Source organism: Aythya ferina, assembly GCF_964211825.1.
Source record: "Aythya ferina genome assembly, chromosome: 4".
Classification (NCBI taxonomy): Eukaryota; Metazoa; Chordata; class Aves; order Anseriformes; family Anatidae; genus Aythya; species Aythya ferina.
Window position 1 is genome coordinate 19,819,592 of NC_140300.1, and position 6,925 is coordinate 19,826,516.

Sequence of the window (6,925 nt, forward strand, 5' to 3'; positions counted from 1 at the left end):
CAATATTCACAATGGCTGTTTCACTTTAATAAGATTAAGACAGAAATATTTCTGTGCTATGTTCTTTGTCCTGAGAATATAAAAAGTAATTTGCCTAGGTTTAATCTGGAAGACTAGTTCTTGTATCGAAATGTTTACTGTGTAGGCAGCCACCCTTATTATTCTTGCTATACAGGAAAGAGGGGCTGTGAAAGTGTTCTAGCATCACAACCAGTCACACAAGAATCTACCAAATGCAGAAAACAAAATGCATCTCCTTGGTCACATCCCAAGTGACTGTCTTCACATGCCCATCTATTCACATCTAGTTCCCTTTAAAGCAGCTGCCAGTATGGCAAGGTGTTTCTTTCCTACTTTGACAGTCCAGCACTGGATCCTCTTGGTCTGTTACATACACTCCAGACACAGTTCTGGGTTCCAGTAGGTGTCACAGTGTGTTTGCCCTGTATGTGTCAACTAAAGGAAATCCTGCTGCCAATTCTTGGGTGACATACAAGTTGGTTTAAAGATGTCGTAGATAACTTCACATTGGCCTGAGTGCACTAGTAGAAGTTAAAATTTCAAAAATAATTTGGAGGACTTAAACAGGAAGTAAATATAAAAAATTAGATGTATTTTCATTAAATTTTAAGTGGCTAAATTTTTGTAAGCTGCATCCAACTATTAACTGCAAGATTTTGTCTTGCAGAAGCATGAAGGAATAAAATAATGGCTGTAATATTATTTATTCATAATACAAGAAGCTGTGAAATCCATTGCAGTTCAGCTATGTTTGTATTAGGATGCAATACATCCCAACAGAAGTGAGATTTTAGTGTGATCTGATCAGTGCGGAGAACCTGCTGTCTTCACAGCATGAATTTCAGAGGGGTTTCTTCATCTTAGCACCAGCCTGGCTCGGTGGACTGAATGCCCGTTGGTGTTTGGGGTATGTGAGATGAGCTTCATCCAAAAGACATCCAGATCGTGTGCTCCAAGACTCTGTGATTTAAGTTGGAGTGCAGGAAGTAATCTTTCAATTAAAGGTTTTGAATTAAAGCAATAATGTAAATGCATCATTTACATCCCCATTGTCCCTAATCAATACAGTAGCTCTATTCAGCCCAATATTCAAAACAAAATTTTGTTTTGTGATCAAAACCTGTGTACGCACATCTCAGCCAGGTTCAACTGCTCCAATTGAGGCAAAAGCAGAGAAACTTACTTACACCACTGCACCAGCACTTAGGGAATGCGGCTCTGCTGAAGTCAGTATCACTTTGTCTTTACAGCTGTTGGTATCCAGAGAAGTGTAAGTGTACCTATATGAAGTCTATACAGAGGTAAAAGGGCTTTGCAGGTATAAGAAGCAGAAGTTTTTGATTTAACCCCATAAAAAGATAAGAGTTATGCACGTGTTATTTATGTACCTTTATGAAGTAGTGGCTAAAAGCAGAGCTGGAGAGGGGTCTCTGAGAGACTGCATTACGGGAATCAGCTGCAGAAGCGAACTTATACCTGGCACCACACAAAATGAAAACTCTGTGAGATGAGCTCTCTAGGGAGCAAATAATCACCTCATTGACAGTACTGAGCTGCATTAATATGCACCAAAAGTGATGCTAGCAGTTTCTGGAGAGCAAATTATGGTATTTCTATCTCTCACATCCTGCATGTGTCTCTTCACTGGCAAATAAAATGGACCTTATTAAGCTGAGACATACCTCTTTGAACTAGACTTACTGTAGCATCCAGTCTGGACATATTTCAATTTCCTCATGGGGAACATAGAAAAATAGTGACTTTTTTTTTTTTTTTTTTTTTTTTTGTGTTATTTTTCTATATTGAGTGAAATGAAAATGAGGTACTCTGGACAAATCTCAAAATCGATATTTCTTCCACTCTTTCTGCATCCTAAGGGGACAGACTATAGGAAGAGGCTGCTTGGCTTTAACCAGACAGTAGGTGTTAAATGAGATGGCTTATCATAAAGCCTTTATCATATATATACACACACTATATATACACATATATATACACTCTATATACAATATATATATGAAATTTCTCATTGTTTGCAGTTTTGTTTTGGAAAGTTTTTAATCATCTTTGCTTTTTTTCTTTTCTTTCTTTCTTTCTTTTTTTTTTTTTTTTTTCTTAATTTTTATAGAAAGAATCGTTTTTCATCACAGGGACCCAGTGAATTTTCCTTTGCTCAACTGTCTTTCCTGTGTTCAACTTAATAAAGTGGCTGCTAATATTTTTAGGGCATATAAGGAAACTTCAAGGCAAAGTAGGAGGATCAAGCAGTGTAATGGTGTACACGATTGTTCACAATGACTGACGTCAAGATCTGAAGGAAAGTTGGAAAGATGAGCAGCAGAGTCAGGCTCTGGACTTCAGAAAAGCAGATTTCTGTTTGTTTAGGCAATTTCTTTGACCAAATTTCAGTTTGTGAGGCAGAACTCCCTCTGGAAGCTGCCATGAGGAGAAAAAGTGCATAAGCAAGATGGTTGATCTTTAAAGAAAACTTACAGAGAGTTCAGAAACAAATTTTCTTCCATTTGTACATAAAAATGAAAATTTTTGGCAGAACGGTTGCTTGGCTAGGCAGGGAGCCCCTGAATGAACTGAAACACAAGAACACACAAGAAGTGGAAACCAGGCAACGAAGAAGCAACACAAACAGAACTTCTTGAGCATTTGGAGGAAAATCAGAAAGACCAAGGCCCAGCTGTAGATAAAAGTAGTGAGGAACATAAGGGGTAATGAGAGAATATGCTAGAATCAGTGGGACGTTAAAAGAAAATGTGGGTCCACTGATGAGTGTAGGAGAAACAGATGGTACAGAAAAGGCTGAATCATTCCATGCTGGTTTTGCCCCTGTCTTCACAAGCAAAATTTTCTGCATATACCAGCACAGCTCAGGGAAGAGAGGACTACAAGGAGTAGGGGAACAACAGGTTAGGGACTGCTTTGAGAAACTGAATGATTTCAAAACCTTGGACCAGATTAGATTCACCTGAGGGTACTAAAGGGGTTGACAGGGGTGACGCAATTAGATAAGGTTGCAGGATTTAGCTCTGGTAAAGATTTTCTGGCTGTAGTGGTGTTGTTGGGGCTGCTTGAATTGACATTTTCAGTAAGGAACAAGGCTGAGGTGTAGTCCATACCAGAACAAATAGCCAGAGAAATATTAGACAGGTTGTGTAACTTAGGCAAGGGATTTTCTAGAGATAAATAAATAAATACATCTTTTAGTCTGAGAAACCATGTATACTGACAGGAGGAAAAAAAGACTTTTTTTTTTTTGTTTTTTTTTTTTTGAGGAAGGGGGTTGTGTGTGTGTCTGCACATGTATACTTAGCCTGTTAAATTTAAAGGATGTGCTTTGTGATGAATATTCTCATCAGGCCTGCAACTGGATGCTGTCTCATCATTAACTGTCTCTGTATGAACAATGATAAAAGTTTCTGTCTTGGACTTTTTGCAGACCAATGAAAATACTTGCTGCCCTAAGTGACTAGTAAAATATCATTCTTTCTTTATCTGAGAAGTAGGATTGTGCTTTAAAACAGGAGATAGAAGCGGGATTGTTCTTTATAACAGGAGATAGAAGCATTTTTATTCCACAAGTCACCACTGAATCCTGATCGATTAACCTGTCCAGTTAAGACTTACTCCTAAAGTATTTTTGATTCCTGTCTCCATATTGGTGTCTTTGAGTTATGTTTGAAAATCTAGACTAATGCACCCATCAACTTCAATAGTGCAAGGTACATATCATGTTTGTTTGCTGGATTATCTGATCCTGTCTGACATACATCTTGTCAGGAGTGCTGAAATACCTCAATCAGTGTGTTCATGAATTCTAAGTGAATGGACTGCAATCAGCTGTTTGGTTTGACCATGTACCTATCATTCTTTCATAGCTGTTGATATAAGTTAACACTTGCATAACCACCTGGAAATTTCTTATATTTGTGCTAGAACAAGAGTATTTATACATGAAGAAAAATACCTGCTATTCATTGAATCACTCAGGAAACAAGAAATAAAACAATGTAAGTAGTTGACCAGTCATGCACTGTAGATGGGGTGAGATTGGATTTCCTTGATTGGAGAAGAAACTGTGTAATTAAAATGGTTAGACACACAACAGTGTTTACTAAAATTGCCACGTTTGCTGGCTTTGTCCATTAGGCTCTATATTCTGGATTTTCATTGGTGGAGGAAAATAAATACATTGTCCTATAAGCAGTAGTTTAATGGTAAAACATGGTGTTATTACCTTCTGTCTCAGAAATGAAGAATATATAAATTTGCCCTTAGGAGTACAGAGCACATTTTATGTCAGATAATTTTACTGCAGATGAAACATGAATCTCAAACTCCTTGAACAAGTTTCTGAATTGAACCTTTTGTTTTTTATTTTTTCTAATTTTTCTAAAGATTTTTTTTTCTGAAATTGAGTCTCTGCTGATCTTGAACATGGAAGTTCTTCTAGTATTTTCCCTGTTTTGAATTGAAGGGGGAGAGAGGAACAGGTGTATTAGAGAACAGGCAGTAGAAGCAGAACAACAAAGCAGAGAAAGGCCTCTGAAGCAAAGTGTCAGTGACTAAAAATTCAAAGCATAATTAGGATGACAGGTGCCATTTTCTTCTTTGTCCTTCTCTCCCTCTCTCTCCCCCTCTTTTCCTTCATCTTTCAGTTTACCTCATATTCTCTTCTGTTCTTGCTGCCTCTTCATTGCTTCCTGCTGTGTACCTTTACTTGCTGCATGGAGTGCGCTGTAAAAGAACAGTCTGCATTCTAGTTTATGATATCTACTTTAAGAAGATATTTTTTCTTTGTTTTAAGTTAAAAGAAAATCCTCTTGTTGTGGGGAAAAAAAAGAATCATTCTCAAAATGAGACGTGGGAGAGATGTCTGTGTTTAAAGCCTTGGGAAATCTGTAGTCTAACCTCTTAGGTATTGATGCTGTCTGCAGAACTCAGGTTCCAGCAGTGGAGGATTCCTGGAGGAATAGTCCTTTGCCAAGCTGCCAGTCTTGGCACTCATCTCTCACCTAACCCCCCACAGGGCTCACTGATTAGATGGATGTCCCTGATTGAAATTCCACGGAATTGTGTCCAGCAACCATGCTTAAGGTAAGCCTAACACGTGACAGTCATAATAGACTCAAGAAAAGGTACATCTGTTTCAAAAGCACAGTTGGAGGAGTTTTCCTCTGGTTGGCAACCTAATAACTAGCATTTCCCTTCTAAAAGTTGGGATGTAAATGCATATTGCCTCTCTTCTAAGATGACATGACAGTCAGGGAATCCCCACACGGCTCCCATCACTGTGTTGGTACTTCTGAGTAGGCAGCTGCACAGTAAACCCATGCTAAGGAGCTGACCCAGCTAACAAGGATCCCCAAATATGTATATTTAAAGATATTTCCCTGTTCGAACATAGCTGTACAGACCCATGGTCCAGCAAAGAAAACAAAGGAACATGGGAAAGGGAATCCAGTGGCAGGGGAGGGGGAACTTGAAGATTAATTGTAACATCCAGCTATAACTCCAGCCCTTCTGTGTCTGGTCTTTGTCTTTCTGCTAGAATTTTAGCTGTTTTATGAAGCTATGTCTGTCAGGATCACTCTGAATTTAATAACAATATCAACTAAATATTTCTAATTAGTCTGTAACATTCTTAGAACCCATCCAAATGAACAATCCTAACCAGATTAATTGTGCAGCATCTTGATGATTTCTTGGCATCCTATGCAGATATTTTGTGCAGCATGCAGGACCTTTCAACTATTTTATGAAATATGTGTAGGTCGTCCAGCATGCTGTTTGTGAGGCTAGTCACTATTTCATTTTGTGAATTGCTCAGCATCTTGATAATACTAAAGCTTTTATTTAAATTTTCTTTTTGAAATTCTGACAAGTGCAATTAATGACTTGCTGCCTGTTGGTGGAGAATCTACATTATGCTTTTGGAAGTTTTATTTATTTATTTTTTCCTTGCCTTCCTAAAGGACCAGGCCAAATGTCATAGCTTCTTAGTGATACAAAGTAATCGTTACTGAGATTTACCCATCATAAATAGACCATTAGGTAAGTAATCCATTCTAGTGTCAGGGAATAAGCATATTTAGCTTTCATATAGATGACTGAGAAAAATGACCATAGAAATATGATCACTTAACATTTATTTTTGGGCATTTATGATACATTTTATCTTCAAGTATCAAGGAGAGCATCAGCATGTCAGGTATATATTTGTACCATTCTTGATTGCTCATTTATTTATAGCAATCTTGCTTCTTTGGACAAAATATGAAATGAAATCAAAGCATCTCATTTGCCTTGGATGGAAATTAAACAGAAGGATCCAGCTGATCACATGCATCTACACAGCTGTGGTTTTATACTGACATGCATCCATTTATGTACTAAGTTTTCACAGCCCAACATATGAGAGATTTTAATGTGTGACTAACAACAGGTAGAGAGCTCAGTGAAGGTGAAAAAGGGAACACAATATTGAGAAGAGATGTTGAAGAATCAAATAAATAACTAAAATGAAGAAGGGCTGAATTAATGTGTGGAGAAAAAAAAGATGGGCAAAAAGTGAGAAAGAAGAAACAAAGGAAGCAACTGACAGTGAAAGGAAAATAAGTTCAGGAAAACAACTACTGCTTCTCAGTTCCAAACTGATCAGAAAAAAGTAATGTATTGTAATAGTAGAAAATGGATGAAAGTGAAAAGAGCATGAAAAAAGAACAAAGATTTTTTTTTTCTAAGCTGGCTTTTGTTCCCTAGAATACGTTATCTTCTCTATTGGCTTGAATGATTTGACCTTTTTTTTTTTTATTATTATTATTTTTTATTGTTTCTACTTCTTTGTGTAATGACTCCCAGGTGGGCAGACCCTGTTGAAATGGAGGTGAAG